Source organism: Cupressus sempervirens, chromosome 10 (genome assembly GCF_028749045.1).
Source record: "Cupressus sempervirens isolate cs-2001-9-10 chromosome 10, ASM2874904v1, whole genome shotgun sequence".
NCBI lineage: Eukaryota > Viridiplantae > Streptophyta > Pinopsida > Cupressales > Cupressaceae > Cupressus > Cupressus sempervirens.
The window spans coordinates 297254971-297281723 of NC_143127.1; the positions used below are offsets into that span (position 1 = coordinate 297254971).

General features: G+C 32.8%; 1 pseudogene; it reads right to left on the reverse strand.

Moving 5' to 3' along the window:
- Nucleotides 1-24356: 24356 nt before the first annotated feature.
- LOC149533817 (receptor protein kinase TMK1-like) lies at nucleotides 24357-25947 on the reverse strand (annotated as a pseudogene).
- Nucleotides 25948-26753: the final 806 nt, after the last annotated feature.

The following is a 26753-nucleotide window of genomic DNA, read 5'->3' on the forward strand; positions in this document are numbered from 1 at the left end:
AAAATAATAATAATTTAAGTTAAATTTATTACATATAGGTTAAACAACTTAACTTTACACCACATTTCCAAAACCTTTAGTAAGTGTTGCCATTTATAACCATTCATTCTAACTTTATTTCACCGTTTATTCTAACTTTTATTGAATTACATGAAATATTACAATAAAAATAAATGCTATTAAATAAAAAAATAATTGAACACTTTATGAATAGAACACTCGCTCAACCAAATCTCATTTTCACTCTAAAAAAATCTCGTGCAACCAATTCTCATTTTTCTGCTTCCGAGGTTTCAAGGGAGGTTTTAATCAAATTTTGTCTCGACTTCATCGAAGATTTCAGAAGCTCCTTGTGTTAGACTTCATTGGTAAGGTTTTTGTGTTTAACCTCTTTCCATTCCATATACTTCAGGCTCGACTTAAGCTTTGAGAAGGAAAATGAATGAAAGTGGCTTTTTTCTGTGTAATGTCGCCGCAGACTCTACTTTAATTGAAAACTCTAATTTTGAGTCTATCAACAGATCTATACACCAAAATATAACTCTCAGCCTATGACAATCAATTATACTATGATTGTTAAAGCTATATGTCTTCATAGAGTTCAATATTGAGGCACATAAATATCTATATGGTATATGAATGACCCATGGCAATGTCACAGGAATTAGTTGTATGGCTACCTCCGCAACAGATCCTCTTCATGAAATTCATTAGTGGGATCCTATTAGTTTTCTCTCCTTCTACGTAATGAAATGATATATTATGAGGATGAAATTCATATATATCTTGGTTATAACTCTTTCTTTCTCTTAACTAGATGGATAGTACTTGGGGAATTGTATTACTTTGTTCCTTGCAAAAAAAATTCATATTCCTACCTATAATCAATCAGAATTCAGAAAATCCTTTTTATTATTATTTTTTTTAAAGGAATTCTTTAGCTTGAATAACTTGTGAGATTATTGTCTTTCAACATGATTTTACTTGTTACTTGTAGGAAATAGAAAGTTATGCTGTATTCATTTGAGGCGTGTCACTTTTTTGGGCTCTCATTTGCCTATCTAAATTTATGCATATATGACCAGTGTTAAGGTCACTTGCTGATTTTGGGTAACAATAATAACTATAGGATATTCTCTGAAATTTTCTCTAGAGTCTGGGCATAATTTTTATTAGAGCTACACTAATTGCCTGGTAGGTAATTTACCATAGCATTGAAAAAATTCATTGTACTCATGAAGGAGCACCGGATCCTTTTGAATTGTAAGCATGTGTGCTTTTTAATAGTCAGCTGTTGAGAGCAACTTGAATATGGAAAAGGTGGTTTAAGTATGGAAAATTGCGAGGAGGAAATTGTAGTAGAACTTGTATGTAAATAGTAAAATATCTTTGAAAGCATATATTTTGGTTTTTAAATTTATTTAACTCATATTGTAATGCCAACCTCAAACTAATACAATCACCAAGCAAATTTGTGGTGACCCTGTAGACTAGCTACTAATTCAACAAGTTAATGGAATACATAGTGGATTATAGAATGACAAATAGGAATATACAACCATCAGATAGGCTTCAATAGATGTTGAGGAATGTCCCATGTATATGGGAATCGGTGCATGTGGGTAGGATGATACCTAGAGTATAATCCATATGGCACTGATTGTATTACTTGTTCATGTGGCTAGATGCTGCCATTTTGTTTGATATGTATGGTGTTAGTTATATTGTCACACCCTTTGGCACAGAGGTCACCAAGTGTTGCATGCATATGATGGTATAACATGTGGATGTCGATGGTCTATATCATAGTTCAAAATATCATTTTTGGCAAATTATTGCTGAGGGTAAATAAAAGATCAGGAAAATATTGGAGACAAATCAACAACTTATCAAGAACTTAAAATTGTTTAAATTTAATTTGCTTTAGAAATATCTTTGAATCCACTTCAAAGCCACAACAAATCACTCTAAAACATTGTAAATTGGGTTGTTCCTCCTTCAAACCCATTTTCCTCTCCCAAGCACCAATTTGCATACAAGAGAATGTGAAATGACTTCTTTTTGGACCTTTAATCCCTATTAGCAGATTAAAGTTGATATTTTGGCTAAATGTCACCGATATTTTGGGAGTATATTCATATTTTTCCAGCGATAAGTTTGAAACTTATTTGCGATATGTAATTTGCAAGAAGGTTACATACATGATCATGGCCCCCAACTTACCACAATAAGCTTACTTATCAGCAATAAATTGGCACTATTTTAATCTATGATCCATATATTGCACATGTATGGTCCAACTTGGTCCAAGCATGTGCAACCATATTCAGGGCTATACTATTCACATATGTAGAGTTATGTCATTGCACAAGTATTGTGAATTACATGTTGCACATGGATGAATGGGCGCTATCAAGTGTACATTAAGAAATGCTAAACATGGCTATGTAAGTGCCAATGAAAAGTGGTGCATGAGGTTGTTCTAGGATCAAAAAATTTCTTTGTTTCTTTTCAAATAAATGATTGACTATACTATTATACTTTAGCACACTTTTTAATACTTAGCCTAAATATTCTTCAAAAACTTGAACTTAGAAGCCTTTTGTGTCATTTTCATATAAGTAGTTAATAATATTGAAATTAATTGATAAGGAGCTATTTAGTGGCAACCTTAGTAGCAGCTATAATTTCCTTGTCATCATTTTTAGTTAAGGCATGAAAGGCATCCATCATTTTCAAGTGTAATAAATTATATTTTGTACTGTCTTTAGAGAAGATGTTCAAGCCTTTGATCATAATAGAGGCTTATATGCTTAATGTGACCTTGAATTGTTTTTAAAATAATTATTTGATCTCTGTTGTTAGTATATATGAATGTAAACTGCACTGTAATGTTTATTTCTTACATCTATCAAGGTAACAAGTATAAATTAAAGTCCTACCTATATTTACCTTTCCACTTTTCATGTAGAAGCAAGTAATATACTATGGAACAAATCATTTAGATTGACTTATTGACTGCAATGCTTCATGTATGTGGTATTATTCCGGTATTCTTCCACTTTTCATGTAGAAGCAAGTAATATACTATGGAACAAATCATTTAGATTAACTTATTGACTACAATACTTCATGTATGTGGTATTCAATTTTCAGTTCCAGTGTTAAGCTAAGTTGTGTGCCATATCAACCATCTAAGGAATAAACTTTGAGCATTTTTCCATCTAATCACACAGGCATAGTATCTAACCTTCCTTATACGGATAATAACAACACTCTATAAATAGAATTGTGACTCATATGAAGATCTCTTTATCTTAGTATCATCATTCAAGAGTAGGTTCATTCTAGTAAGTAACATGCCCTTGCCAATTTTCCCATTACATGGATTCTAAAATTAGCATATTGTTGGATTGCATTTATCTGGTTACTGACACGATGAGAATAGTATATTTTATCCACCTCTTGTCTAATTTTTTTATAAGATATCAGGTAGAATTTTAAACAAAAATGTAAATTCTTCTATATCTAGGTGACAACTCCAATTGGAATGATAAAACTTGTTATATGAACAATAGAAAAAGATGGCTTCTCTGAGAGCACCAAAAAAATCAAAATTTAAGGAGAGATTCTCTAATCAGGACAAAAGTGTTATGATTATAAACTCTTAATGGTAGGACATCATAAGATCTTTGTTGAACCCAATGATAGGCTATTATAGAAAATCCCAATAGTGTTAAGTTGAATCTCAAAGAATCATCGGGGAATAAATTGTACCATACAATGATGAAAGTGCATGCTCAGATTCAACAGTACTCAACCTATATAGAAATGACAAAGAAATGGTAAAAAATTTGAAATGTTTTCATGAAGTTTGGGCATGATGTTGTGTTTTATACTTGGTTGGGGTTGATGTGGATGAGGAAACAATGATTAGAATGCATGAATGAATTCTATAAGTTTTGATTATGAAATTTAACTACATGTTGTGCGAATATGAAAAAAAACTACATGCTGAGTGCTACAGTAATGTAATCATAACAAGAGGGATAAATTAAAGAAGTTAAGTTGTTAATCACAAGAAGTACAAATACAAATTATCTTGTGATGGAAGGCCCTTGACTGAAGCATGTAGAAGATTAAGGTGAAAGTAGTCACGTGTTTGTACAAAGGTTTTGGCAGCAAGAATCCTAAAAAATACCAGCACATGATTTCATAGTAGCCTTAGAGAAATGTTAATGGGTGAATGTGGTGGGTTGGATAATCGTAGGAGAGATTACGGTGATCACCAACAATCTCTCCTGAAGTTCATGACTGATGAACCTTTGGACTAAGTTGCTGCTTTGGGTTGGGTATTGCTACAAGATACTTGTATGTTCATACACACACATCCATATATTATAAATTTATATATACATATTTAAAAATTAAAATTATAAATATAAAAAGAAGATTGATACTTATGAGTCGTCAACTTCCAATAAAATTATAAACAAAATACTTCATATATCATATTCATAATCTACAAAATTACAATATTCAAGTGTCAAAATATCATTACACATTGAAAAATAGAATTACATACTCTATTTAAGACCCAAATTCTTCTTTATTAGAAACATCAAGGTCAACATTTGGCTCAATTTCATTTGAACCATGATCCATTACATTGACACTCCCATCAGATAGTTTTTGTGATGTCAAGGACATTGTGGTGAGGACAAAACTGTCAACTGTTCCCATTTTCTCCCATGGTATAAAATTAGGATAAGTGTATATATTTTTAATTTCTTTCCTAAATACTACACATTCTTTGAAAAGGTTTTCCGTTCTGCAGTAGACAATTGTTTGCATTTATTATGGGTATTTAAAAAAATCCTTGGATTTTATCTGGTGGTCATGAGGACATTTGTTATGAGGTTTTGACTTCTAGTTTGGGTAAGTTGCCTTTGAATAATTTTAATTGGGTAGATTGTATGGAGAGCATTCTCCAAAAGAGAGCATTTAATTCCAACAGGGTTTCTAATGAAGGTGTATCTTGCTTGTCCATGCCAAAATGGGAGCATCGGAATAATGTATGGACATTGATGGAAGTTCTCAACTACAGAGCAACAAAAAAATGATTGGAAATTTGAATTTGAAATTGAATTCCTATAAAAAATATTTATCTTTACTCTACATTTGCCAAAACAAAACAAATAGAATAATGAACCGAAACAGATTCTAAACTTCATGAACCAAGGTTTCTGCGCTTCACACTATTTTTGTTTCCAAGTTCAATATGACTTATTTTAGTGTGCATAGACTCTCACACATATATGTACATACACATGTCCATATGTGTGTGGTTTTGTATATGCATACATGGTAAGGACGGTTGCAGGGCATGACATCATTTTCCATGAGAAAAAGAATTTTACAATTTGAATAGGAAAAAGGATGCTTATGTTGCCATTAAAAATATCATGATTCCTCCTCTAGAAATATGTGCTATTTTGAAGGGACAATAGATAGTAAGGTAGAGAAAGCAAAAGTTGTGTGGACTTTTTTAATACTTCTGATTCTATTCAGCACCTGCTGTTTCAGATTGGGTCACTTCCTTTGACTTATCTTGGCATTCCTATTGCTGTTTCTAGACAACTACGTCTCTTCTGGCAAAATTTGATTACCAAGCTTCAGGATAAGGTAAATCATTAGACCCATAGATGGTTTTCTATTGCTGCTCAGGTTACTCTTCTTCAATCTGTTATCCAAGCTCTTCCTACTTATAGAAGCATGATTCAAGCTGCTCCTGTTTACTTTCTCAAGGAGTTTGATGCTCTTTCTTGGAAATTCCTTTGGAGTGGTAATTTTTGTAGCACTAAATGGAGCTTGATTAGTTCAGAGACAGTTTGTAGGCCTAGAAAGGAGGGTGGTCTTGGTCTTCGATCAACTCTCTTGAGTAGTCAAGCATTGGCTGCTAAACTTTATTGGCGATGGTGCTCTAGACAATATCAACTTTGGGCTCGTATTATCACTCATAAATATTTTCATGATGTTGATCCTTGCTCTATTTTTGCACTTCCTCTTGAAGGTTGTGGCTCAATTGTCTGGCATACTCTAAAGACAGGTGCGGTGTTAGTCAAGAGGGGTCTGTTCTGGATATGTAAAGGAGGTTCCAAGGCTTTTTTTTGGTTTGATGCTTGGGATGGATTCCCATCCATATTATCCATGTACCCTCATCTTCAGACTCTTTGTGACTCTTTTCATGCTACTAGATGGGATAAAGTGGCTCATTACAAGACTCCTTATCAATTGGGACCTGTTGTTGGTTACAGATGGAAGCATTCTTCTGATTGGCCTCTTGGAGGCACAGATGTGGATCGTCAGGAGCTTTCTCAAATTCTGGCCTCTACATAGTGTTTCTCTTTGCTAGGTCTAGATGTTTTGGCTTGGGGAGGTACCTTGTCTGGTAATTATCATCTCTATTGGGTATCAGGAGATAACTAGACAATTATTTGAGGATGCTGAGGTCCCTTGGTGGAGGCAAGTTTGGAATAAAATTTCTTGGTCCAAGTGCATTTTTTTCATGTGGCTAGTGGCTCACAACCACTGTCTTACATGGGATAATCTTTGTAAACATGGATTTTAGGGCCCCTCTTATTGTGTTTTGTGTGGTAATGGGGAGGAGTCTGTCTCTCATTTGTTCTTCCATTGCTCCTATTCTATTCAGCTATGGCACCTTTGGTGGAGTTCTTGGGGTTGCTCTTGTAGGCATGCTTCCTCTTTGCCTAAGTTCTAGGCCTGCTTGGGCAATGCTACCTCCAAGTCTTCTCCTCTCCATGCTACTTGGATTGTTGACTCATCATTCATGCTTTGGCATAGCTGGCTGGAGAGGAACCGTTGAATCTTCCAAGATGTTTGGCTTGGTGCTTTTCATCTTTGGTGGAAGATCTCACATTCTCTTCAGGAAACTATTCAAGTAAAGTGTGAGCTAGATGGGGGTATGGATCCAATTGATCTTGCTATATGCAATCGCCTCAATTTTCATCTTCAAGATGGGGCTGCAGCTCAAAGGTTTCCTTCTGTGTCCATGTAGCCTTAGCATCAAAGGAAAGGTTGTGTGAATCGGGATGCACATTAGACTCCTCCTCCCTGTGGAGTTCTGAAAATTAACACTAATGGTTCTTCCCAAGGGAATCCAGGCCCTGCTGGTATTGGGGGAGTGGCTCATTGCAGTTTTGGTGATGTTAAATTTTTTTTCTTAGTTCATAAGGGTGATTAGACTAACAATCTCATGAAAGCTTAGGCTATTTTATATGTTGTGGAACAATGTTGCTTGCGAGGATGGAGTAAGATTATCTGTGAGTCTGATTCCCAAGTGGTAGTGAAATTTCTTTCCTTGCAGGAGCTTGAGGATGTTAGTTGGTAGCTAGCCACTGTTGTTAATTAGATTATTCTCTTTTCTACCTCTTTTCAGTGCATTAGGTTCACTTATATTCCTCATGAATGGAACAGAGCTGTTGATTGTTTAGCCAAATGGGCTTCTAGTCATGCTCCAGGTTGGAATATTATGGATAGGGGGTAACTTTCCTTTGAGATGGTGCAAGAATTTGATGAACTTGTTGCTTAGGATCGAGCTCCTTGTTGAGATCCCCTTGTTGTATTTCTTTCTGTCTTAATAAATTTTTACCCCTCTTTTTCTAAAGTAGAACTTCAGTGTGGAATTCACAATAGAGATTACTATGAAGGTATATGTTATCATATGATGAAATTCCTATCATTGAAGATTAGGAATTACGAAAGGATTAGTTTTTTTTACACAAAAAAGACAGTGATAGGATATTATAGGAAACACCATTTTCATAATGCAAAAATTTCTTAATCATGTTCTACACAAGGATTTCCATAGACAAATTGCGTGCTACATTCATTATATTGGTGAGTACAAGTTAATTTGAAGTTTGCATGAAATAACATTTTCATAATGCAAATTTTAGTGATTCTCTGCCCAAACAATAATAGAAACATTTTCATAATGTGTGAGTGGTTTTAATTTTAACAGGTTTTTAATCTTTTGAAATGAAACATTTTTTAAATGCTTATATCTTGTTCCAAATGCATTAGAAATTGTAATTGTTCATTTGGAATTATATAGGATATTATGAAAATTGTTAGATACAACGATGGAAGGCCAGTCGGATCCTCAACTGTCACTTTTCTCTACAGGAGAGATAAGCTCTCCACTTTCCATGTTGAGATCTCCTTCTTTATTTCTATATTGAAACATTTTAACTAGTTATATGTAGTTTTTACTAGCACATCTACAAAATAAATGAGGCTCTTGTTGGTGATTGAGTGCAGGTTGAGTCTCTTGCAGAGGATTAGATGGCAAATATTATTCCTAATGTTCAGATGGATGCTTAGAATATGATTTGTGTATCTTCATTGCCCATAGGTTCCATTTACTTTAAAATGACTAAAATTTATCTCATCTCATTTTGCTTTGGATTCTTAAATTCCACTTATCATATTTTCCTTGATCAAATAACTTAAAGTTTCAGCTATAGGAGAAGCATTTTATATTGACAAAATGTGTGCGCAAGAAGATTTTGGTCCTTTTCGCCAAAAAAAAAATATGCAAAACTTCCACTATGGCTAGCCATTGCACTAAAGCAATATGGCAAGTGTAGAATGCAACCACCAGACTATATGTCTGATGGTAGGCTTAGCCAACCTTTGCTTCTTATTTGTGTACTATCTAAACAATTTTCGTAAACTGTGTATTGTTCTCTTTAAATATTCTTTCATAACTAGTGGTCTTGAAGACAGGATAAGGATGATTCAATGCAACTTGAAGGGTATCATTGGGGATCTTGGATGGCCAATGGCAATATGGGCAAATGTGGCCTGGAGTTTTGATGTGTCTTTCTTTTGTTTGCATTTTGATGTATTCAACCTAAGGCACTATAGAACCTAGCTATCCTCTATATTTTGAAATTATAATTACTTATATGGATAATTTTGTAAAATTATGGTTGATACGAGCAGCTACTGATAAATAGGACTGAAATTAGAGCAGTGATCAAGGCACACAAGATATGATCAAATACAGATCAAAAGAAGAAAGAAAGAAAAGAACCCAAAGTGTAGAAAAATAAGGATAATAAAGCATATAACAACATGCATATAAAAAGCCAAAAATAAAGGTACATTTCATTAGTCATGTATCAACAACCATCATTCATATTGAATAGAGACAAAAATTGGGAATAGATTGCCAGAACTTAGAATCTATTGCAAACAGTGAAATTCCTAATTTTTTCACCTCCCAAAAGATATGGTTTTACAAAATAAACTTGTCATATATTATCTACTCACATTGGTAGGATTTATACGTTCACATTTTCACATTTAAACATTTTTTCTTTGGTCATTTTCTTTAATGACTTCATGGCATGATTTTCTTGCCTTGGACAGTTTTTGCAATTTCTCCAGTTCAAGGTTTGCTCCAATTTTATTTCAATATTGCTCCCTATTTCAAAGTTAAGTTGAAATGATGTCCGATCAAATATAGAGTAGATATTAATGTCTTGGGGTGATGTATGCATAAAAAAATAGTTAAAAATCTAGTCTGAAAATTTGGCAAATAAAAAATAAATAATCTTTAATGACATTTTCTGTTTGATTTTGTCAATTTCTGATAGTGCAGTATGGGACTTACAAAGGACTTCTCAAAGAGGGCAGTTATGCCATTAGTGTGGGGCCACTAAGTAGAGTCAACATATAGTTGTTATTTATGCACCATGAAGTATGCTTTGTGCAAGGAAATGTAATTTGACAAGTCATGGGCTAAGCTCAATTTTATTTGCCCCAATATCTCTATGCTACATAATGCCTTAAAATTTAAAAACAAGAAGGTTTGGTCCCTCTTTCTACATTCTTCGTATGCTTTTGATTCATATTTTTCATTTGTTGATTTTTCCCTTAAAGTATTTTTCTTCTATGATTCATGCCATTGGTGCTCATATCTTACTTGTCCTACCAACTTTTTGATTTAAAATTTTAATAATATTCTGAATGAGTTTTTTAAAATCTTTGAATTTGACGTCAATACATTCTCTCAGTCATTAGTCATGATGGGTATGAACTGGGATAGCATGATATGAATTTCTTCGTTGCTGAATACCATTCCACCTGATGAGTAGCGGCTCCTGAATACCATTCCTCCTGATGAGTAGCCGCTTATCCAAAATTTTCATGACATTTACTACAACATGCCAATTAGTGGTCACATTAATAATGGGCCTAGGAAATTTTCAATTGATAGTAATCACATGTTGTTTAACTCCAAGAGGAGAAGCTTCAATGTACGACACATTTTGACTTATATACTACACTGGATTGTAGACAATACATGTTGTAAAAAAATCAAGAGGTGATTTTTTTTTTTACTTTCTTGGTTTAGGTCTTACAAAACTACTTTTTGTTTCTATTTTAGGAGGAAGAAATTGAAAAAATGAACATCCAGGCAAGCTCCAGAAATATCATCAACTGCTTTGCAAGAAACACATGATATATTTGGTGATGTGGATGGACTTTTCAGTTGTCAAAAGCAATTTTTGAGAGCAAAAGAATTTGCTGGTTTAGGAGGACCTGATGATGAACGAAATAGATCTGTCTCAATGATTCCAGGTGCGTAAAATCTATATTTTATTGATGATAAATGTTTCCCAATGCATTACTATTCTATTATGCACATTTGTAAATTTACAACCATCAGCCAAATAGAAATATCCTACTAAAGTACATTATAATTAGACTAAATTTTAAGTTGGAGACCAAAATATATGACACAAAATAGATATCCATATAAGGAGCACCAAAATAATTATCATAGTAGTAGAGTATGATATAAGAGTTGATAGACATTGACAAAGTTAAGAAATCACAAAAAGGTCAAACAAGGGGATACACTGTCCTAGGGAGAATGCAACTCATTAGGTTATTGGTCCATAAGAGTAGCATGCATAATTGGTTAGGGAAGCTCCAACGCTCATAGAAAGTAAGCACATCTGTGATCTCACATGACACCTCCTTGTCAACATTGGCTTCTAGATTATTTAGAAGACTCCCACCATAACCAAAAGATGGAATTGAATTAATAACCAAATCAGATTTCAAAGAACTCACTTTAGAAGTTTTAGACCTAGTCTTTAAGAGAATATTAATGTACAGTCCCCTAACCCCTGTAGCTTCTGCTTACTATTTTTCAAAATAGAAGATATGTCTAGAATAGTTGATGCAAGTCATTATGAAAAACGAGCAAATGCCAAGGATCTTTTTGATCCACACTGATTTCAAGATCCATTAACCTCTGAATGAAGTAACTAACGATATTAAGTCCCAATAATTTCAACTTTCTCATCAGCAAAACTGATCATAATTCACACATTAGGAAACAAAGCATAACAATCATGCTATCATTGTTCTCAATTCCCAAAAACTTCAAGTATTCAGTAAAATAATCACCATAACTACTTTCAAGGGTACTACTAATTCATGCCACAAAATCAGCTTCAAGGCCTATTAGGCCTAGGTTTCACAATCAACATAAACTGATCAAACCCTTCACCACGCCCTTTTACCAATCCTCATTTGAAAAGGAATACTGACAACATCTTATTACCTTTCATGATTTAATGGCTCCTTTGTCCTTATTGCCCTAAAAGCCTTTGTACGATGATCACAAAATAATAGAAGTTACTGTTTACAAATAGTAGCATTAAATGTAACTAAAGAAGAATAATGTCACATCATTCAAGCATATTCCAACCATAAATCCCCACTTATGTGAAGGGTGCCTTCGCACAACACTAGACAACAAACATCTTTCACAAATATCCTTGCAATTCTTGCTAATGTTGACCAATCAAGATAAACAAAAAAAATAAATCAACAAACATCAATTATAAACTCTTTCAATCAACGAATCAATAACCTAAACCTCATGTTGCTGTAACTGTCATTTCATGACAGTTTTGACTGAATTTCCACCAAATCAATGCTCAAACACCCAAAACTCTTTATTCTATTTGTTGCAGTAACTAGTTAATGTTGCCCAGCAATATTCTATCATTTAATGCCACCTTAGATCTCTTCAAACAACAATAATAATCAAACCATTCATTAAACCATTAAAATTTGAATTTTCATGGAATAAGCCTACTAGGGTATCAATAACTCAACAACCACATAATCTTTAAACATCAAACCATGTTGGTGGAGTTCTATCAATAAAATTTGAATTTTCATGGAATAAGCCTACTAGGGTATCAATAACTCAACAAACACATAATCTTTAAACATCAAACCATGTTGGTGGAGTTCTACCAATAAAAGTTCAAGTTTCCTGCAAAAATTGTCTTATTTCCAACCCATGAACAATCATTGTTTCATGTATTTTTTATGATTCATTTTATACTGTTTGAAAGGGACTGCTATTAGATATTTTAAAGCATTGAGTTAAGATCCTTTTGGCTTTTGTATCATTCTGTTTGGTTAAATAATAGGAAAGATATTGCATTTTGATTGAAATTAGTTATAAACCCTTTGAATTTGATCGAATGTAGAGTGCGCATTGTTCTCACATAAAATAAAGCTCATATCTTGGCCATGACAATGTAAATAGGATGTATTTTGAGTTTTCAATGTCCAGGAGGCCAAGTATCTTTGGAAATGAGACAAGTTGGTAGTTTTTTTGGAGACAAGAAGTAACTAGTAACAGTCATGTTGAAGAAATGACTGTCTCAGAATTTTCAGTCTTGGTGCGTGGTCCATATCTCCCAAACCCACCGTCGGATTTTGCTGAGATTTTAATATGTTGTTGGGGGTCAAATTTTGACGAATATCAATGGTTGGATTGTTGAAATAAGATCTGGATCAAAAGATAGAGATCTCTGTGTATATGTCTATCAAGAGGACAGCAAATGGGCAAGTTTGTTCTTTTTAATTAAATGGTGTTGTGTTAATGGATCAGAGGCCTATAGAGGATATGAAAAATTCCTTGGGAGGGTTAGATGAAGTTAGAAGAATGTTTCATTGGGAGTTTAAGGGAAACATTGGTTGTGAAGTTTGTAGCTGTCTTCAAGGGTATTGGTTGACTGCTATGTTTTAGGACAGTTTGAAGTCCTTTTGTGTTAAGAATCTAATATTGGGATATGGTAGTATTTGGGAGTTAAGATAAAGGACTTAACATTTTAAAATGAGAGGAGATAGGTTAACACGATTCAAGTTACAGATCCAAATCTGGAGTCAAAGGTATGGTAAGGATATGTTGTTTGAGGAGAGTGACATAGAGGTTGTATAATGATCAAAGCATGATCGTTGAGTGACCATTAATAGGTATATTGTGTGGGTTGGGTTGAAAGAGGCTGATCCATTTGTGAGGGTGATTAGGTTAGTTTCCATGAAGATTGATTGGAGAACACTAGCCTCTGCATCACTGACAAGGGAACCTTTCGTACTTGGTGACACCTATAATACAAGAAGTCCATCAACACTGGGTCCTCTCCATGAGATTCTCAAGATCTCGGTACTAAAAAGAGCCAAAATATATCACTCTACACTTTATAGAGTCCTTGGAAGTATTATAAGGCTTAAACAATCAGTCCAACATACACGTTAGTAAGTTTTGTTAACAGTGACGATTTGTAAAGAGATGCAAAACTTCATCTTTCCGTACTTAATTTTTTTGAAAACTCTTGGATAATTTATTTGGTTAAGGAATGTGTGGTGAATATTAACCCTATCAAACTGCAGTACCATCATTGTACTTACATTGTTCTTCAAAGCACATGCAGAAAAACAACGAATTTAACAAGACTCCATTGTCTCTCTCATTGCATTGCATTGAATTGCATTTATTAATCATAATCAGTAATGCCTGCTGGTACTCTGGTGTGGATGTTGAATTCCTTTGGACTAAAGAAATTGGAGTTTAAGTTCTTGAGAGTACATGAGATAATTGATGTGAAGCAACAAAAGTTGAAATACAGATGTATAATTGTTGGGATCCCAAGCAGTGGGTTATGGATCTCTTACAAAAACCCATCATGACTTGTATAAAATATGAGGCGTATGGTTTATCTTTAAGCATGCTACTCTAGTGAAATACACAGTTTTTCCTGCATAATTATCTGATTCCAGTCACTTTTCAGGTCAATTTTAACAAAATATCCAAAAATTTACATGGACTTTGTTGGACATTGAACCTACTACGTTTTGGTGTTGGTGGCAACTGATTTGGTTCTATTTGAAGAAAGTTATTATATTTTTTGTAAAACTAATCGAAAACCCTCCTAGGGTAACCCGGGGCTAAACAAAATGTAAAACTTTTTATTTTTCACATTTAATAAACCCTCAATTGGAGGGGTATGAATGTAGATAACATGTATTTGATGATCCAAAACTTACAGGGGATCATGTTGAGTTATGCACATGGATTGAATATACAAATAACTACATTTAATGTTACAGACATCGATTGAATGAGCAAATAACTATTTTTCTGTACACAAATGTTTTGGTCTGTGTAACTTTGCATATCTCTAATTTTTCACCTCTATTGTTGATTTTTCCTAGGTTAATGAATTCGGGCCTCGTGAGGCATGGTGAATGAGTTTGACAAAAGGAAAACCTGTTGCCTACTATAATTCTATTTCCTGTTCTGATTTCATTCTTGTAGCTTTGTCCCAATGAAAGTAGATAAGACATTGTACCATTAGCTCCATATTTACTTCCGTTAGGGATCCAATAGTATAATGGTTCAATATATCTTGCAGTGTTCTAGCAGTTGGATACAATGATTATATTTTAGGTGAGAGTCATCAAGAGATTATACCCCATTCAACTCGACAAGTAGCAATGCTGAGGATTCTTGGTGCTTCACGGGAAGGTTATTTAATTTAACCATTATTTGGTTTTATAATTTTATTACTAATTTATGGTTGTATGAGCATCTTACACTATAATTTTTATGTTCAAGTTATTGTGTCTAAATCATGAGTATAATTTTCAGCCATATTTTTATAGAAGTTGAATTTTGATTTTAGTTGATTATATTTGTTGTCATGTGCATGGTTTTCAACCATATTTTAATATAATTCAAAATTTTAATTTCAAGTTACATTGTATGTTGTCATGTGCATGGTTTTCAATCAGATTTTTATATAAGTTTCTTCGATAGGATGGGTCCATATGGCATACCAAGATTTCAGCAAGTTTTAGAGGCACACAATATGTTATAGATTTTTTTGAGTTTCAATGTCATATTTAAACTTATGACTCTAATTTTATTAATTACTTTGTTCGGTGAAGAACCGTGCATTAATATGAAATCATGTTTATGACTAATTATTTTAAGATTTTTTTATTTCACCACCAAACATCTTGGAATCACAGGCAAAGATGTTGGAGGAAAATAGAAGTAGCAAGTACCATAAGTTCATCACGAGGATTGAAATGGTTCAAAAAAGAAGTATTATGTACTATGAAAGACAAAAATCTCTTTTATTTCTGAAAATTATTACTAAACTTCCTACCATGGTAGCTAGCTACAAAGGTGAGTTGTATATTTTAAAGTATATATATATATATATATATATATATATATATATATATTTCAATTTTATCTTTCAGAATGTATGAATTTTTTAGGTATAACCGTGCAATTTTATTTCTCCTATTCTTGATGTCATGCTAATTGACTTATCACGAGGATAAAAGATAGGAAACGTTTCTTCAGGATTATTAGAGGTTCAAACTTTTATAAATAGATAGCTCATAGAAAAATGGGATGTACTCATTTCATTGAGGGGAAGGGAAAGAAATAAGAGGATAAAATGGAAGAGCAAGGTTAAGCATTATTTAATTAATTATTTTAGCTAATTTAAGAATTTTTAATATTTTAACTAGTGAATTAAATAGATAAATAAATGAGAACTAATTAGACAAACTATAAACTACTCAATTTGTTCTAACAAAATGCTGGTTAAGTCCAATAAGAACCTTTCAGGCTTAGCTAAGTCAAGACAATCATCACTAGACATATTTTTAAGCCTTTTTTCTTGAATTAAGTAGCCTCCCAGTTTCTTTCATGGAAAGAAATGTTCAACATCGACAAAGATATAAAAAAATGTGTGTGCTTATATCACTTCAACACCTTCCAAGAGCCATGACTTTATCTTATGTATTCCAAACACAACATTTCTTTCTTCAAAACATATAGAACCTCAAGAGCAAGCTGCATATGCTAATATTCAACCTTTGACTCTATTTGATTGTTCCTTTAGGTATTGGAACATAACTTCACCAAAGAAGCCAACTATTGTCTAGAATTAATAATACAAAATTAGAACCATTTATGGATCAGACCTTCACAATTATGGAAGATCTCAAAAGAAAAGGACATATATGCTATCTAAACTTTCACCATAAGCATAAAAAATTGTAGTCACTTGTGCTTACAAATTTGCAAATATATATGTTTAAATTCTAAAAGTATTTAATAAATGGATAAAAGGTATAACATGATCCTCCGAAGACAATTCACACATTTGCAAGTGTAAGTGTCATTTATGTCCTCTTCTTTTGTTGTCTAGCTATGCATACACGGATCATAAATATGTACCAAAAAAATGTAAGAAAACTTAGATAACAAACAATAAGACCATTCATGAATCCCATAATCTTGATTAGTTTTCAATTTTGTGTTCATAGGAATTGAGAGAAATTTTTACCAATGCGTATCATTATATTGTATTCACAGCTTAGCATAGAAAAACAAAATGAATATGTTTATAATCACTTTGCCATTATTTTTCCTTTGAGTTTTTCCTTCTCTACAAAGTGGGATATCACCCTACTGTCCAATGAACTTATTTTCTCCTTTAGAGTCTTGACATGACATAATGTAGTCTTCGAGTGATTTAGATAACTTGACAATGATGGCTTCTAGCTTGAGGAACCTTGCTTCTTTATTCTAGTTTATGGTTGGGTAACACTCCATCTTTCAACAAGGCAATATGATACTTCATTTGGATTGAGTTGTACACTTGGGATCAAGCACAACAAACTCCACAAGGAAGAGTGTAGGCACTAGAAGATGATTATTTCTTCTACAAGATTAAAGTGATATGAAGAGAGTTTAGGGTATGTAAGATTGAGAAGAATGAACATGTAATCCTGCAATGATCAAAATTTGACATGCCTTACTACTTTTAATGGTTGTGAGGTGAATAATTCATTTTTGAGCTTTTGTTTTCTTTTGTCTTTTAATGAGAAGTGAACAAGAAGGATACACAAATTATGACAATAATATAGGAACTTATGGACTTGTTTAGTAGGGATCTGAGCATTTGCACCCATTTTAAGTCTTGAGGAGAATGGAAAGTAAGTGGGAAAACAATGAACATTGGAAGAGATAATAGGAAATATTGAGATTTGTAAAGAAAAATAGGAGATAGCGTGTTTGTGATGTACTTTCACTCTATTTTTTTTTTTTTTTTTTGAGAATTAGTGAAGAATGTGATTATTTCCATTATGATATGTGTGCGTTTCCTTTTGATCTATACTTTGATCATTTGAGTGGTTGATTGTTGTTCATTCTACCCTTTATCATGTCTTTATGTGGAATGGGATTGCCTCTTATTTCAAGTTGGATGTTGAAAATTAATGTTTGTTTGACTATAAGTATGCTTTATTTAGATTTTATGTTACTAATTCTCTACTTTTTCTATACATGGATAATGTTTTCTTATGGGCAGACTTGTGGTGGAAAAACTCATATAATTGAAGGTTCTCTAGCTGAACTTGATGTTATTCCTCTTGTTGTCTAGGTTGTACTTAAGAACATCTTAGATGTATTCTTTTCATTTTATTTTACGGGAATTTAATTGGAACAAGCTTATATTATGATAGTAAAGCTGAATTGAATGGGTCTAGAATCACAAAACTATTTAAAACTAACAAAATAAATATGACTTAGATGTGACAAGAAAAGGGTAAATATTTACAAAATATAAATGCTTTAGTTCTCTCCATGAATAAAATTTGTTTTCTTTTTCTCATGTCATATAGCTCTTCCTAGGATAGGCCCCTAAGGTTTTATCAATTACTCTAAAATTTTTCTTTCCATTTTGAGATCAAAAGCATTTATAATGGTATGACTATTGGAACACTAACACAACATTCAAGTCTCTCAAATTTGTAAAATAGGTTGATGTTAAAGAGGACTTGCAATTTAAGGTATTATATCATCAAAGAGAAGTGGGAACTAAAAGTTTTAGTGGGTTTGCCCTTCTTTGCTTAGGATAGAGGTATACTACTTATAACTAGAAACTAGTGATAAATCACTAAAGAAATGATAATGGGGTTGACTCAAGGTAAGAATAAAGACAATATACGAAGTTGCACATTGTATGATTATTATTTAAAGGGTGCTAGCTCAATGGAAGAGTACTTGCTTTACAAGTAGGAGGATGGTGGTTCGATTCCATTGTGCCCTATTATGACCAAAATATACTACTAAATATGTGACTAAATATGCTATTAAATATACTACTAAATGTGTGATCAAATATATTATTAAATATCCTACTAAATATGTGATAAAATATACAATTAAATATGCTACTAAATTTACCACTTAATATGTGACTAAATCAACTATCAAATAGACGACTAAATATGTGATTAACTACAGTACTAAGTATACGATTAAATATGTGATTAAATCAATTATCAAAATCAGTGACCAAGTAAGTGACTAAAATTGTTTAGTCTAAATTTAGTAGTGTTAAAAATGATTGGATGTTAACTACTACTAGTCACTTGACTAAGTTTAGTCACATATATACAAATTTTAATAGTTTTTTCAGTCACATATTGTTGTTTTTGTACTAGTGAAATGGAAAATGGTTGGATTACTTTGTCCTTTTCTCATTGTAACACACTAATCTTATCCAATTCCTTATTCAAAAATTTATCAATTTCTATAACACTTTTCTTAGATAACATTTTTCTTAGACTTTTCGAAAACAATTGTAGTCCTTTCTAATCTTTCCTCTTTCTCTTTGATATAGTTATCTACATCTTGTCCATAATTAGCTGATTTTACACAATTAATATACAACTTCATCCCCTCATCTATGTATGCCTTTACGTTCTTGATATTTTCATCAAGTAACTTAACATAATTACTTGTCAAAGCACACACCTTTGCAAAAATATATGTATTATAATCCATCTCTACTTATTCTTTGGTAGAATACTTCAATGATGAAAATTGTCATCAAAATCATCAAGTACTTGGTCTAAGTTACTCCGATATTATTAGCTTGGAAGGTTAGCTAAATTGTCAATGCTTTGTTCAACCTATCCAAAGCTCTTTATCCATGCTAGAAATAGATTTTCTCAAGTTAGAAGGAATAACTTTTCTCATGTTACTTACCAATAATGTCACATCCCATAGAATGGATGAAGAATTTTCTTTGAAGTTATAACATACATTAAATGCCAAATGAAGCTCGTGGATGTACATGTCATAATTCTTGCACAGAAAAAGTTATCTATTTCTAATAATCAAGGTAGATACAAGAAAAAAAGAGTATGAGAAGTAGAAGCTTTTTTATAAAATGTCAAGTGAGAGTGGCTACAACCAATAGTGCATCAAATCCATCAAATATATTTAACAAAGACATAGAGAAAGAAAGTTGTTAAAACAAAAAATTTACAATGAGTCCATCATTATAACAACATTGAGGACCCAAGAGAGAGGTAAAGATTAACATCTTACAAACATCTCCAACAAAAGAAAGAACATTTTCACAAGAGAAGATAGACATAAAAAAAGTGTATCTATGAAAATGGTAGAACAAAGACCTAATTTCAAATCATTCAATTTCTACAAGTGATATTCCAGATTTGTTTTAGTTTCTTTTTCTTTGTTTTTCATCCAAACCCTAAGTGCAACCAATGCAAATATTTCCAAAATGATAAAATAAAAGGAGTATACGGTTTTTCTCATCTTATTCACTGCCAAAAAAAAAGTTAATTCCAAAATATATCTCATTTTGGGTTTGCCAGTGATGTTAGTGTTATTTCACTACACAAAGGTCTCTTCAAAAATTTATGTTTATCAAAAGATTTTATTTACCTTTATCATTTAATATATATATAAATTTTTGAATGGATCTTTATTTATTTATCATTTTAATAATTTATTTAACATATTTAGTATTTAATAAATAAAAAATAAAATTATTTAATATTTATTAAATATATTAAATATTGGTAAATGAATAAAGTAATTGATTGATTTGCATGAAGCTATAAATAATAATAACTAATTGTTAGCTTAATAAACATTTAATTATTAGTTATTTTGGGATGCAAAATAAAATGGTGAGACTTCTATTTTTATTAGGTGGAACTTTCAATTCATCGTAGAGATCATTTTTTTAGCCAAGGAAGACCTTTTTAGTCAAGTGAATGTTACAACCAGTCAGGAGGTAGTTCGACTTTCTCATGCACTTCTTGAACACTTTAGTGCTATTTTTGGTGAGTTATTGAGCTGTTAGGATCAGTCATAAATGTAGATCACTTGAGGACCTTTATTGAGATGATTTTACATGTTTTTGAGCAATTTAACATGTAGTAATTTTGGCTTGTTCGATGGATTTGAGCAGATTGGATTGATTTCTTTATAGTTTTGAGGAGTTTTGAGCCTTATTTTTCATGCATTTATCTCATATTCAAGTTCGGGTGTTGAGCTTTATAGAGGTCTCTACTATCTTGCTCATTTTTTTGGACATTGTAAATTTTTAGTGGATTGTGGGAGCACATTGTAGCATAGTTATTGCATACTGGAATCTTGATACTTGTAGTTGCAAGTCTTTGTTTGTGTCTTTATTATTTTTGTAGAAAATTGGTAAATCCTAGATTTTTCTTTCAAAGCAAAAGATTATGGGTTCTTGCATACAAGTACTTTTCTACTTGTGTGCTTGTCTAGGTATTGTGAATTGTTCATATTATGGGTAATTTGTGTTGATTTAATTGAAGCTACACACAAGTCATGGTGTATCACTTCATTTAGGTTTAGTAGTCATTATCATTATTCAATTTTTCATCGCTTTTTGACACAGTGCAAGGCAGGAGAATTCCCAAAGAAGATGTCCCAGCCCCCAGCTATACAACCATGCAGCGGAAACACAAAAAACAAGGAGTAATAATGCAAGATCTGATACCAAATCATAATAATATATTCATAAAATATAACTGATTACATGCAATGTGTCAAACTGTAAGGCCTTCTCGGTTATGACCAAATAAAAAGCAAGTAATAGTTTTGCAAGATCCCTCAAGATCCAATCCCAAACCCAAGCTAGTCCAGATTACACTCTGGTAGAAACCTTCAAGGAAGATCTAAACTTGAGCTCGCAAGCCCACCAAGCAATCTCCTTATTTCCCAAGCCACAACTACTAGCCCTTCTCAAAATTCGCTCTTCCAAGCTCCTCTACTTCTCCTCCATGGATGATAATGCCAAAAGAGTTCCCCACAACCCCTACTTATACCAATCTAAGCCACAGGTTAGCCCAGAACACAAATTAAATACAAATACATAAATTAAATGCCAAAGTCGGCCTCCTACAACAATTAAATTCTCAAAATCAATGTCTCAGTAAAATTGCAATATCTCCTAGTACAAAAACAACAATATATTACTAAATAAACTACTAAAAATTGTAGATATGTGACTAATTTTGATCATGTGACTAATGGTAGTTTATTGCCAGACATTTATCTCCCAACCAAATTTACGACTAAGCTATTTTAATCATTGATTTAGTTGTTTATTGTTGTTATTTGGTAGTTTATATGGTAGTTTATTTGGTAGTTTTGGTACTTTATTTGGTAGTATATTTGGTAATTTTTTGGGTAGTATATTTGGTAATTGATTTGGTAGGTTTTTGGGTTGTATATATAGTAGTATATTGGGTAGCTTATTTGGTAGTATATATGGTAGTATATTTTGTAATATATTTGGTAGTTTATTTGGTATTATTTAATCATTAATTCAATCATATTAGGGCACGATGGAATTGAACCACCATCCTCCTACTTATGAAGCAGGTGCTCTTCCATTGAGCTAGTACCCTTTAAAGAATAATGCAAAACATTGACAAATTTGTCTTCCCAACATTATATCTACCATGATCATGCTCACTGTAACATGATACACTCTTCTCAAAGAACAATAATCTAAATCTTTATCAATAACAATTCAACAATTTTAAATTCTTCTGTTCAAGAATTTTAATATTATATTTCATGTCAATTATACTTATCTTTTTTAGTGTAGTGATAGACTCTTATAAAATATAATTTGGAGCACTTTGGCCATACACAACTATTTTTTCTTGAGCTAACTTCTCATAAAAAGATACAAATGATTATATAATTTATGTCAACAAAATAGACCTTTGCATTAAATAAAAACATCAATCCCCATTAAAAAATCACATCTATTAAAAATTATGAAACACAATCAATTGAAATACTCACTTTTTAACAGTAGTACAAGTTGGATATCAAATACATTGTCAAAGGTTTACTAGGATAAAGAAAAAGTGATCTTAATTTTAAGTAAGCGATATACCATTTGGTAAAACATCTCTTGAAAACACATCCTATATTTTTTCACTCCTATGGCAATCAAATGAAGAGAATCATGAATATAAATTAGTGTATCCTAATACAAATGTAGCTTAGGGACATTTCTCAAACTACTACATCATATTAACCATTAATAGATGGATATTCACTTTGTCCACTCAAGAGTATAATACCAATTTGTTCAAAAGATGGCCTAAGATGACTATTTAAGATTAATTAACAAATTAGGATGTTTGTCATAGATATATCTATTATCTAATTCACTTGCACAACCTGCATGAACTTAATAGGAAAGAAATGTTTCTTTATACCCTGGAAAATGAGAACCATGGGGATTTTGCCTAATATCGATGTTTTTGATTTGGAAAATGCTCCATATTTTGTCAATGATGATGATGACCATGGTGAGGAAGAAGATGATAGTATACTAATTGAAATGTCTACATATTGTAAGGTGAAGGATAACAATTATATACTAGTGTAAGTTGGGGAGTCACTTTGTTTTATTTGAATCTAAGAAATTATTTTACTTGTCTTGTATTGCTATCAGATTGGTGAAGTTTTGGACTTACTACAATCTGTTGAGTACCACTCAAGGTTGGAATTGAATTGTTGTCCACAATTTCCTATTAGTCTCCTTGCCTCAAATTTGGTGATATAGGGGGATATTATTGGTAAGGAGTGACTTTGAGATTCCCCAAAACTAACATATAATCATAAATTATTTTTCACCAAATAACAAAACTATCTTAATCATGTAACTACAATTATAGAACCATTGTCCATAATTTCCCTGTACAAACTCAAAGTGGTGGGGCTAAAATGGCTTCCAAAGTCAATATTGATGCTCATAAAAAATAGTTTGTTGACTAGGAAGATGATCATGGTGCTAATGGCAGACAAGGTACCAAAACTACTGCGCTTGATAGAAGCAAATCCTTGGGAGAGTGGCACCAATTTCTAGCATCTATCACAGCCACATCCACAATTGCAGCCACAACCAGCTATGGCTCAAATGTAGATTTTCAATAACACCAATTCTATATTGAGAACAAAGAAAAAATACACAATTTTTCCAATTGATATGTTGGAAACTTTGCCACTTCTTTTCCATCATCTCGTTGCTAAGTATATGCTACATTATATTCCTTGGGGAAGCATATACTTATTTATATTTTCTTCCTCCAATCCACAAAGGTAAAGAATGATTTCTTAAAATTTCTTCAAGCTGTAAGCTTCGGTATATTAGCATTCTTTTGAAATTTTCCTCTTTTCTATCTATCTGATAGACTGGTTAATTTGTAACGTATACTATTTTGATCCAATGACAATTTCTATTTAGAGATTCCCTCTTATATAAACCCCTTAAACCCTCTTGTAGTCATCAGTCACCTCTATTCTATCATTTAACAATGTTGTCAAATCTTAAAGGAATATTGTCAAATTGCAAGATATCAGGGGTAATGATGTGAGTCTCAACACTTACAAGGGCAAATTTTACCGTAAAAATTCATCAATAATTCCCTTTTCTCAAATTCAATGTATAAATTTTGATAATCTATATAGGATATTGTCCAAATTCTATTGATTCTTATCTATAACTCATGGGCAATAGCTCTGCAAAATTGCCAACTTCTGTTCATCACTTTTGACTATTTCCGCCACCATTACTAGAGTTATTTGCAACTGATATTTTTACTATTGAATCTGAATTATTTGATTGCCCTCTCTGATCAACAATGATAGTGCTAGGTGCTTCAACTCTTACAAGTCGATGGCTCTTTTTATTGTAAAAGAACTATAGTAATAGGTCCAGCAATGATTCTAACAAGGGTTTCAATATATCTTTTCTTTTTAGTGTCATCCCCTGTTGTAGGGTGACTTGGATTGGCATCGTTTCTGCCGCTTCCACCAGATGAATTGGGGGTGTTCACAAGAGGCATAGACTTGTTTTGGGGGTGCTGAAGGTACTGAAGAAGGGGGACTACTTGAAGGACTTGGCAGAGAAGGATTTTTAGGACAAGGTCATGGCTTAATAATCAGACTTTTGCCATCATAGTGAACATCAAAAAATTTAGCAAATTTTGGAACAGGAGGACAAAGATTATTATCACTGACATCTAGAACACTCACATACTTCAATTGAGTTAAATTAGCCAGAATTTGACCAGAGAGATTGTTATCATTTAGCATGATAATCTTGAGAAAAGCTAGATTTGCAAGAGAAGGTGACATATTTCCAGTGATTGCTTGTTAGGTAAAGAGATTGAATTAACCAAGTCATTAGCACATCCAATACCCATCCATAAATTGTAGGGATCATTTCCAGCCCAGGACCCTGCTAGATCCACTGGGTAATTAAGAGTGGCTAAAAACTCCAAAAGAGAAGTTACTTCGGGTGCGCAAAGCTTACCAGGGTCAAATAGACAAAAAGAAATTTCCTTGTAACTGAAACCACCAGCAGGAATCTTGAGGTTGGGAATTGGTCCAGTAAGCTTGTTACTATCCACCAAAAGAATGGTGAGTGGCAAGTCTGCAAATTGGGCAGGGATCGGCCCAACCAGTTTGTTATGATTTAGCCTGATATCTTTAAAAGACACACACTTTAAGAGTGAAACTGGACTGGTTCCATTGAAAGTATTCCCATATAACCATAAATGTTTTAAAGACTGCATTGTGCTCAACAAGTCTAGTGAACCAGATAGACCGAGTGTATCTTGATTATTCAATTGGAGAACCTGGATTCCAGATCCAGAGAAAGTCAATGGAATGGCTCCTAAAAGTTTGTTGTAGGCTAGTTCCAACAAAAATAACTGTGCCATCTCCCCAAGAAAGTCTGGTATATGACCAACAAGATTAACCCGAGATAATGTCAAATTTTCTGAACTGACAAAAGCTTTTAGGTCCACGGGAAGCTGCCATCCTTTGGTGGCATTGAGATTATTGTACTCCAAAGAGAAAAACTGCAAACTGGTCAATCCCACAAAGAAATCAGTAGGAATAGTGTCAAATTCGTTCGTGCCAAGGTAGAAAAATTGTTCGTGTGATAGATCATTGAAGGTGGGTAAAGGCACTGACAAATTGTTTCTCTGCAAACTGATTCTCTCTAGTGCAGTAAGCTGATTAAAATTGGAGGGCAAGGTACCTACTCGTCCAGCTTTAAAGAACTGAATTTTCTTTTGCAGTGACTCCAACATAAGGTTTCTTAGAAGAAGATTTAAAATTTGTGCCATTTTATAAATACATCCTCATAGAGGAGCGAACGAAAGGAAATAGAAGAGACACAATTTCCATGCACAAATATAGTCAATTGCAAAAGCAGAAAGCTGAAATGAAATGCTGATATGAAACCTGCATATGAATAATTAAAAAACACAAAAATACTTGAGCTTATAAATCGAAGAAGCTGGAAAACCTTAATATTCAGGACTCATTTCAAAAAGGAGAGTGGTTGTATATACACCTAATCTCATATTCTCATGTGAGCCACATGCACCAAGCAAACATATCTATTCAAAGATCGTTAGACTTGATTGGCATTTTTGATGATAGAGTTCAGAGCTTCCTCAAGATATCCAACACAGTGAAGAAGATCAACTATGCACAAGTAATGATCAAATTTAGGTATAAAGTAATAAGCGTCACTCACGTAATTGAAGTATATACAACCCTCATTCACTAAACCTACATGGCTATATGAAAATAACAAACAAGCAAAACTCACATGCTTAGGGTTTGTTCTAGAATGTAGTGTTAGTTCAAAGAGTTTGAGAGCATCCTTACACATGCCATTCTGTTCATATCCTGCAATTATTGAATTTTGAGAGACCACATCTTGTTGAGACATTTTATCAATAAGTTCACGTGTCTTCTGTATGCTTCCACATTTTCTGTACATGTAAACCAGGGCACTCATAACTACAACCTCCGATAGCAATCTACTTTTAACTATTGTTTGATGGATGTCCATACCCTGTTCTAAACCTCTCATTTTGGCACAAGCTGGTAGAATGCTGGAAAATGTTGAGGAATCTGGAAT